This window comes from Cygnus atratus, chromosome 12 (assembly GCF_013377495.2).
Source record: "Cygnus atratus isolate AKBS03 ecotype Queensland, Australia chromosome 12, CAtr_DNAZoo_HiC_assembly, whole genome shotgun sequence".
Lineage (NCBI taxonomy): Eukaryota > Metazoa > Chordata > Aves > Anseriformes > Anatidae > Cygnus > Cygnus atratus.
In genome coordinates, this window is record NC_066373.1 from 363,958 (window position 1) to 374,500 (window position 10,543).

The window sequence follows — 10,543 nt, forward strand, 5'->3', positions numbered from 1 at the left end:
CAAGTGCTATAGATGCAACAAAACTATCGATCAATCTATAGAAGACCTGTGAAGTTACACATGCATGCACTTTGATTTATCGTCCCTCCATCATTGGGGAGTGATCAGCAAGAGCTAGCACATGAAAACAAAACACAAGTCATCCTCACTGAATAGAGGATACAGAACTAGCTTGCAAGCTGTAGCCTGAAAATCTTCCAGCATCTGCAAAACACCAGCAAACTAAAGTGCTGTGACACTTGAAAGGAGTGATCAGAGCTGGAAGGTGTTTCTGTGATGCCTACCTCACACAGAAAGGGTGCTAATTTGTGTTCTCCAAAACCACACTTTGTAGTATCAAACTTCAGACTGACTTCTGCAGCTTGACATGAGACATTTCACAAGCAATGAGTCTCTTATATCTCAGGACACAAGTTTCTGCTTGGGGTGTCCACAGATTTATCTCCAAAAGAATACAGGTATCCAAAATTTTTCACTGCTATCTGTACTCATCTCCAACACAAGATAGCTTAACAGTTAAGAATGAAATAGAAATTTATAGAGTCAGAAGGGTCAGACTTCCAGTTAGAGCTAGAAACAAGATTAAAAGTAATTAAGAATTGCATATAATATGCTTAAAACAAAAAGATTACCTTCAGTTTACAGCTTGTAGCTACCAAAGCACAGTAGGAATTCCTGAGGTAAACTGGGTCCAGAGATTCACCCCATCTTCCACATGACCATTTCAGACCACAAGTGTTTAAAGCTCACTGGGACAGTGACATGCCTTGCCCTCTCCAATCCAGACATCTTATCTTCTTTCAGCAAATTTTCTCATCCACCACATTTTAAATTTAGTTTTTATTTTCTTAATCCAGTAAGAATGGAGCTTTTATGATATACCTCTTCTTATATCACAATTAGTATTTATATTAGCCAAAAAATCAGAAAAACAACTGTGACTTTCATGACACAGATGCAAGTATTTACCTTCAGTATTCAGAAGATTCCTTAGTATTGACTTTCTCCTCCCAGCTCACTTTCTAAGGGAAGACAGTCTCCTGTACTGCAGCTTTAATCATCTCTTCCTTTCACGGACACCTAGGACAGTTTAAAAATACTTCTTTGACTTGAAGTATTACACAGCAATTTAATATTTTTCCTATTTTGTTTTCTTATGGAAAGCAGGTGTAAATTTTAGACATACCAATAACAGAACATCGGTAATGAGAAACTTATGCAACTTTTCCATTACCAACACCACCTTTGTCAATTTTAGGTGCTCCTGACATCAGAACATCATGTTTTATCACATTCATAATCCTATCTTGCAGTTGCTAGATCACACCACCTTTGTTCACTGCAGAGAAAACAAATGGCCCAATTCCAAACATTCTCCAGTTCTGTAACAATAGCTATTTAAAATAGTAGTAAAGTCTTACATTCCCTTCCTCATCTTTATCTCATTGTGGTTGTTCTGCAGAGAAGATAAACCGTGCATTTTTACATTTAGTCACACATACAAGCTCAGTCAGAAAAGTCCTGTATTAAAATTACATTTGTGACCCTGAAATGTCTGAACACAGGGTGGGGGTTGAGGGTTGGGGCAAAACCTCAAATATGCAATTTTCACCTGAACAACGCACAGCAACACACTTCAACATGTCAATAAGTTTACAAAATCTAACAGAAGTTGAGAAACATTCCAAGGTTCCCTGTACTACACCAATTAATTTTCTTTGGTCATTTACACAACATTGCTGTGCAAGACTTCTGTCTCATTCAGCTCCCAGTGCTAAGACAAAAGATTTTCTAATGCATAAAGCATTGGGCTAGAAACCTCAAAAAAACATGCTTTATCCCTGCTCTGTCACAATCCCTTGTAAAAAATTAGTTGAAACCATAACATATATAAAGGAATTAAATTAAAACTGTACCAGAACCTCAATATTGAACTAATAAGTTATCCATTGTTCGAAGAAAAACAAAAATAGTTTTACATTTCAACTCAGGATACAAAGAAGAAAGCTTAAAAACAAAGAAAACCCTACTTTTTGAAAATCAAAGTAAATTTTGATCATTAAATTGTTTATACAGAAATGATTCATAACAGTCGATTTTTCTTTCAAAAACGGAGCATGGGCAGTGATGATTTCTGCAAGTTTTTCTCTTTCTGCCTTAAGTTCCTCCTGTCACACCAAACACTTATGTGATTAAATAAAATGAAGTTATTTTTGGTAAAGAACATTTTCCACCAAAAACTGTTTCCTTTATTTGAACATCTTTTGTCCTTTCTAACCTCAGTGATTGGTCTTAAAGCCTTCAAACTTTTGCCTCTGATCCTATGGCTACACATCTCCCTCCCACCCTTTTAAAACCCCACCACCTATTTAACACTATTAAGTACAGCTGACTTCACTTTTGCATCTTATTTTTTGCAGGAGTAGACAGGAGGACAGTGGTTACAGTAAGAAGGTTTACATGCTGAGAGGATGATGGAAAACAAACATGGATTAGGCACAGAGGTTATTACATAGAAGGACATAAGCTGGACTAGTAGAAGGAAATGTTAGTCAGCACGAAGGTAACTAACACCCCTTGTTTTTACTATCAGCAAAGTACTTTGCCCATTTCTTCCCTAAATGCTTTGTGCTTTTCCATTGCATTGCCCTTTATGCAAAAACTTCCTCAGACTGATCTTTAGACTACGTCACTTTCCCTTTTCAAAGATCTTCAAGGCTTATTGCTACAATGATGATGACAGGAATCAGCTGAAGGGCAACTAGCAGAAATTATCTGGCACACTTTCACAAAAGAACAACAGCAAATGCACACAAAAATTAGCAAATACATTAATTCAAGATGTCAGATACCTGGCAAAACAATCAGGCTCAGTTTATGGAAAAGGCAATGGGACAACAAGTGCCCCATGTCACACCAGAGTCTCAGTGCTAAGACTTAGTCTCCTAAACCAAACTACTGTGCTCCACCCAAGAGATCATCTTTTGGTACACAAAATGAGGTACAAACCCATGCAACACTACATGCTTGGGGCAGAGTGGCTCGAAAACTGCTACGCAGAAAAAAGGGATCTGGGTGTGTTGGTCGATGCTCACCTGAACACGAGCCAGCAGTGTGCCCAGGTGGCCAAGAAGGCCAACAGCATCCAGGCTTGTATCAGGAATAGTGCAGCCAGCAGGAGCAGGGAGGTGATCATCCCCCTGTACTCCGCTCTGGTGAGGCCACACCTCGAGTGCTGGGTTCAGCTGTGGGCCCCTCAGTACAAGAAGGACATCGAATCCCTGGAACGTGTCCAGAGAAGGGCTACAAAGCTGCTGAAGGGTCTGGAACACAAGCCCTATGAGGAGCTGCTGAGTGCACTAGGGTTGTTTGGTCTGGGGAAGAGGAGGCTCAGGGGAGACCTCATGGCTCTCTGCAACTACCTTAAAAGAAGTTGCAGGGAGCTGGGGGTCAGCCTCTCCCTCCGCACAGATAACTAGAAATAGGACAAGAGGGAATGGCCTCAAGTTGCACCAGGGAAGGTTTAAGTTGGAAATCAGGTGAAATTTCTTCTCAGAAAGAGTAGTCAGGCATTGGAATGGGTTGCCAAGGGAGGTGGAGTCACCGTCCCTGGGGGTGCTTAAGGAAAGGTTGGATATGGTGCTTAGGGACATGGTTTAGTGGGTGACATTGGTGATAGGGGCGTGGTTGGACTAGATGATTGTGGAGGTCTTTTCCAATCCTAATGATTCTCTGATTCTAATATGACAAGCTGCATCAGCCTCACTACAAAGATGAGCTGCACATGGTCCAACTATTTCTCTCCTCATGCCACCAGAAGACAACAAATTGCCTTTCTCTGGTTATTTAGAAAGGCTCAACTGCCCCTCTCCCACCCCACAGACAAAAATAAAAAAAAGTATTCTCAACAGTTGTTAACAGCATGAGATGTCTGAAGAGAAAACTTCATACCTCCTTGGGATTCCAGACCAAGAGACAAAGCATAGGTGTTGAAAATAAGTGGGAAAAGGAGGAAGAGGAGGATTCTGAAGGTCAAGAGAATCAGATAAACTGTCATGAGAAGGAAAAGTTATGAGTATCTCATGAGCACCATAACTTCATGTCTGATCCTCTGGTTTTTCCTCCCCTCAAGGGACAGCTCCTGTGGTAAGCTTGGCAGGCCCCTTCCATCACAGATATCTTTTGTGCATTTTGGAACAGATCAGAGTGGGATAATCCAAATATCTCTACAAAAATGCTCCAAGTATCCCAAACAGGAAAGGGTCAACTTTAGAATTCCTAAGCACCTGAATATTAAGCCTGTTTTCAATACTTTTTTTATTTTATTCTAAACTAAGGAAAAATTTCACTCGATAGATTCCTATCTCAGAAAATCATTGATTCTGACATGATCAGAAATCCAATTTTTACCTTGTCTCAAAGGCTGTAAACTTGCAGATTGCAGTAAAAAAATAAAAACTATGTGTGTACAAATTACTGCTTAGTTTAAAAAACAAACAAACCAAAACCACCCACTTCCCCCCCCCCCCCCCCCCCCCCCCCCCCCCCCCCCCCCCAAAAAAAAAAGGCACAACAACCCTCTGTCTGCCTTTCTACTCTCACAAACCCACACCCATGCTCAAGAGGCAGGCTCCTTGGTGGTATTTCAACTTAGTAAAAGGAAGCCACTTCCTCATTAAGACATACCCAACTATGGTAATAATATGGCGAGCCAAAAGTAGTAACAGATTTATTATTACCACAGTGTGGAAATAATTTTTTCTGTTACTCAATCCAGTTAATTATCCATGCAAAGTAAAGTTATTCCTGGCAGCCACAGAGACAAAACTAACTTCAATAATGCTGGGGATAGAATGTTTGTTATGCAGGAGAAGAAACTAAATAGTTCAGTAAATTAGCCCAAACAAGATACACAGTGGGATTGGTCCCTAGTGATTCAAAATACCAAACTCAATGCTTTTAGGCTTATCATACTTTTTATTTAATAGCAACATATCTGATCTAGGGCTGCATCATATCCCAAAGACAGTACAAAGATGCCATTTTTTTCAGAGAGTGCCCTGAGGGTAACAGGAAGGATTACTGAAAGCTTCAAGCCATTCAGCTCCCACAAGTATCCCTGCGTTCTGGACTTTCACTTAAGCAACAAAGCACAACCAGCAAGAAATTTGTGGTGGTTGCTGAATATTTGGACTGGTATTACAAAGCACAGCACTAAATGCTTCGATAGCCCAACATTTTCCTGGAAAAGCAGAGTCTGATTTTAGTGAGGTGAGGACCACGCTCAGATTGCGGCATCTTCTTGATGCTACCAGCCTCAGCACAGCTCAGCCCAAAATGCCACATACCCACAGTTCCCCCTTGTCCCTAGGACAAGGCTCTCTTCTTGTCCTAGCAGATGTCCCCAGAGTCAGGTTTTGCCTCAGAAAAAAAAATGTACCTATGTACATATGTACATATGAGGGGAGGTAATGGAGGAAGGAGAAATCCCACCAAACCCCCCAAACCTACAAAAAGAGCACACAAAGCAATGGCTGAAAGCACAAAAACCAAGTGTTTGTTTTGACTGTCCACAGGCACTGTGATTCTGTAAACAATGAACAACAGGAACACAAATGAACACTATGGGAAAAGAAACCCCTCACATTTTTTCACTGTAGTGAAGTACAGACCACCAAGAACAGTTTGACTCAAATACCCAACATCAGTTCCCACACAAGAGCTGTTATTGTTGGCTTCAACACCCAAGTCCAACAAGAACAGTAAGAACATGCATTCTGCTAGTGTTTGAATAACCCTTGCCAACAAATTGATCCCACAGCAGCAAGGCTGTAGGAGATAGTTGCAAAAGATTAAGTGAGAGGTGGGACAGGGGGGAGACACACACAGCACTCCTCTTTTAGCATAACTCTTCAGTGGGAGCTCTTTTTATTTGCTTATTTTAAATGGTTTGTTTCTTTTTCTCTCTCAAAGAAAAAAAGGAAAGGGCATTGGTGAGCATCTGTAATTTACATCCAAGGGAGACAACTGCCAGAGAAATACAGATTCCACAGATGTTAACCCATAGGACAGCCCAAATTAAGCAAATCTCTAAATAAGGTCTGGGAGGCACTTTCTAAAGAAAAGCAGCATTTTTCCAAAGTAGGCAATTACAGCTGTCAGCTTAACCCCAGTCCAGCAGACAATCTTCTATATTTACCTGGTTACCCTACAATAAATCCATCCCTTCCATAGGTAAAAAGGATAAACAGATAATTGAGACAGGGAAAAAATCTCTGGTGCCTTCTGTGTTTCACTTCAGTTCTCTTCTCTGTCAGAGATAATGTTTTAAAATATCAAAATGTGCTCAACTAAAACCAGAAAACCAAGCTCCTCACCAGCCCACAAAACTAATTCCTTGCAGCAGTCGAGCATACAAGGCTCCCAATGCATCCATCAGCTGACAGTCTGGGCTGCAGCTGAGCTGACAGAGCCGCACTGCTCCAAGGGCTTGAGCTTGTAGTTCTGCACAGCATCGTATTGTGTCACCGCTATCTCAGAACCGGCTTCGGCATGTCCTGCACAATGGGTTATAATCTACACCTCTGAATCAGTTTCATTGTCACTTTTCAAACTGCCAAGGAAACAAATCTGCAGAAAACAAATGGAATTGTAATTTCATTCTTACATGAACATTTCTTCTCTAGGAAATAGATATGGCTTCCTTCTCCAGAAACTGGTCATAGCAAAGACAGTATTGACTTTTGGTCATTCTTGTTGGGTATCTTCATTCTTTTCTACCCCTCAAGCACATTCACCTGTTTGGTACATTAGCTCATGTGGCCCATGCATATACCCTGTGACACAAATGCAAAGAAAACAGAACAGAGTGAATGATTAAAAATACACTAAGTTTATAATTGTTTTAAATTGGTATGCCCTAGTATAGCCTATTCCCTGAAGAGGTTTCACCCTTTCAACCTTTTGAATCCTTTACAGACTCTTAATATTAAATGGGACTCTGTATCTTTAATTGTTGAAGTGATTTTCCATCTCACACAAGTAAACCTTTTCCACAGTACAGTCTCTAAGTTATAAATAAAACACCCAACTATTTTCTTTTTCCCACAGACGAGAACATTAAAACATTGACATTTTAATCTGTTCTATACAAGAGTGAGTTGTGTCAGCATACTGCTTCCAGCTACAACAACAGAAAAACCCAAGTTTAATTAAAGACAGAGTATAGAAGCTGCATTGTGGTGTCTGAACCACAAAGCTGCATTGCACAGTTTCTTGTGCACTCATGATCTTTGGGATCAGTTTCCTCTTGGATAACTGCTTGGCAGACAAGCGATGATTGAAAAGAAAGGGAAAGGAAGACAAGAAACATCTTTCTGCAGAGAGGGAATCAGAAAGGTGAGACCATATCCTGAGATTCATAAGCATTACAAATTTTATCCAGAAAATAGTGAAAGCATGGCACAGACACCCTTATCACAAAAACACACTAAAAGTCAATCACATTCACATCAGCCTTGCCATTGCAGTGCTAGGACTCCTGCTGATCTGTGCTTTAATGCTGAACTGATACACATCTCTGCTGAAGAGTTCCACTGAGGTTCTCTTTTTAAGAACAGAACTACAAAATTATGGGTTTCTACTCCCAGATAAGCAGCAGAACACACAAGAGACCCTGTCTGCAAGGCAGCACCCAACACTTCCAGTGGGCATCCTCCAACAATTCGCTATCGCTAGCCCAGCTGCCTCGGGTACAGGTGCCTTGTCCTGTGATGGAGGATGAATCCTGTGGAGAACAAAGTAGTTCCCTTGCCATCTCCTGCCCACAGGCTAAAAGACTAGAGGCTTGCAGATGTCAGGCTATGTCCACCAGCACTTCCTCACTCCTCTACCAGCTGCTGCACGGCCTGCAACACTTCTGACACCCTCCCGCCTCAGGCTGCCACTGCCCATGCTCATTGCTGTAAAGGCAATGTGTAAGGAGAGGGTGAGGCAAGCGGGGCTGTCCAGCACGAAGGAGAAGAGGATAGGTATCAAGCTATTTCCATCTTTGACTAACTACCTAGAGGGCAGTTAGAGAAGAGTGAGCCAGACTCTTCCTTCAAGCTGCTCAGAGAAAGGACTAGAAGAAACAGAAAAAAGCTATTGTCCAGGAAATATGAGGTATATACAAAGAAAAGTTTTACCATATTGAGCATGGTCAGAGCAGAACAAGTTGCAGAGGTAGGCTGTGCAGCCTTCAGCTGTGGAGATACTGAAGAGCCACAAGGACACCCCGAGATGCCTGACATAACCTCAGCAGCCCTGCTCTGAGCAGGAAGCTGCACCAGACGTCCTCTGAAGGACCTTTCCACCAAAACGATTTTATGATCATATAACAAGTCTGCCTCTCATGTACCTGCCACTACGAGGAAAATGGAAGCAGGTAGTCAATGAGCAAGTAATCTCCAATAACAAATGATGCATGACACTAAGGATTGAGAAAATACGCCTTTAAGACTCACATGCCATCTGCATTTAGACTGCACATGCTAGTATTTCCCAGTTATTGCAGCATCAGAATTCTTCACGAGCACTTAGAATGACTTATCACAGACCATGGCCTTAAGCAGCCCTAGGGCACTTATATTTCCAAGTCAAGAGTCTAACTTCAGTATTAAAGTTTTAACACAAGTATAAAAATAATTCAGACTTCTTAAATTCTGTTAACTACACAATGCTTGAAACCTTTGGAAATTAAAACAGTATCTGAGAGCTGTATCTGATACCTTTTTCTGACCTACACTTGGCATCTTTCAATAGCCAGTTGGATGAGAATTTCTCCTTCCAAACTGCAAACGCATTCAGACTAGTTTTTCCTTGCTCAGTAGGGAAGGCACAAACATTGAGCCATTTAATATGGTTTCATTATGTTACCTAAAAAGAGGTGTTATTTCATATTTAATAAATGCATATGTTAAAAACACTACAAACAGGAATATCAAGAGCAAGATGGATCATTTCCTGCACCACTCTAGAAGTGGGACTCATCCTTTCTAGTGACTTGTGTTAGCATTTCACATCCAAATTCCCTTTCCAAGTACCTAGACTTCTCTTAGTAAGATGCCCATTTACTTTTTACCATGTCAGTTTTAAACATTGCCACTCACTGGAGAAGATTCAGTCTCTAGGAATATTCTCAAGTGTTTGATCACATGCTCTTAAAACTTCAGTTCCAAAGCAGAAGGACAAGTTTAGGCTGGTTGGTGTCCCTAAAGTAGGGGACAAAGTGAACAATAGCAGTGTAAATAGCAACAAAATGGAAAGTGGATATGAAACTGAAAAACAAGCAAAACCAGGAGAAAAAGCATAGGAACACTCTTCTTTACTACAAGGATCAGTATCTAATAGTGTTTGCAAAACTCCATGACAGTCTATTTTCAATTAAATGAAGCTATATTCTGAAAATAAACCTAGAGTGTTACACATACAACTAAAACTGTACTACAAGCCACAAGGCAAGTTATTATTTGTCTTCCCAACTTCAGAAGAGAAGTTTTTCAGCTGGCAGGCTGAATAAATAAAAATATAAATAAAGATGTACAAGGGGGAGGAAACTATCAATTCACCTCAAAATTTTATGGGTTGGTAAGCAAAATTGTTTCCAGCACTATCTTTCACACAGAATAGGAAATATATGTATATCAATGAAAATATGGTCAGTTCCTCAACAACAAAACCACCACCACAACAAAACAACAGCCACCCAACCCCAGAACAAAAAACCACTGGAACCCAGCTCTCATTAAGACACCTAGAGAACAGCCAAATTTTCAAACTTGGCATGCTGGAGGCAAGTTGATTGCCAAGCTTCTTTGAAACTCTGGTCCAGTTTTGTTCCCAGGCCTTTGAAGATACAGCCCCATGGACTGCAGTCCTGTCTGACAGTAATGCCTTTTCTGTTTATGTACATACCAACTACCAAAAATGCACCTGTAGGCAATCCTATGTGATGCAAAAAGGAACATTAAATCTCGTCTTGCAGGGGATCTATGTTGAGAACATGGAAGTTTGCTTATACACATGCTTTCCATAAACGAGCTTGTTTCACTGTATTTCCGTTTTCAAGCATGTCTATAATTTGTGTCAACTTTTACTGCGGAAAACCACCCTGATCTAAAACTGAGATTTTTGAATGTTAGATTGTGAAGGAATCTCCAAAAATGCTTTCCCCATCTTCTCAAGAGAAAGAAAATCCTGAGAAAGTCAGTGATTCCAAGTAGAGACTTCAGAAGTCTCCTTTCAGACAATCAAAAGCAGGATTTTCCAACCCTGCAGATGTAGTTCATTAGATCCGCCATGGACCGTGAAAGCCACTTGCCAATAGTGTCGAAAGACTATTACTCATTTCAATCTCTGTGAAGAGGACAGCTCTCTGACAAAGCATTAGTGAAAAATACAGAGTTTGGGGCTCTGACTGGAACAGCTAAGCACACAGACAGAAGTTCAATACTGAACATGAAGCTGAATTTCAAAGGCAGATTGATGTCCCAGCTTTTCACTT

General features: G+C 40.7%; 1 long non-coding RNA gene across 1 annotated transcript in view; it reads right to left on the minus strand.

Annotated features, from left to right (window-relative positions):
- The window catches only part of LOC126913446 (uncharacterized), a 34,315-nt gene extending 25,096 nt beyond the window's left edge, over positions 1–9,219 (minus strand). Inside the window, exons 1-3 of the long non-coding RNA XR_007708751.1 lie at positions 9,150–9,219; positions 6,668–6,836; positions 970–1,080 (exon numbers count right to left, since the gene is read on the minus strand). This is a non-coding gene — a long non-coding RNA (uncharacterized LOC126913446). The remainder of the gene's footprint in view (positions 1–969; positions 1,081–6,667; positions 6,837–9,149) is intronic.
- Positions 9,220–10,543: the final 1,324 nt, after the last annotated feature.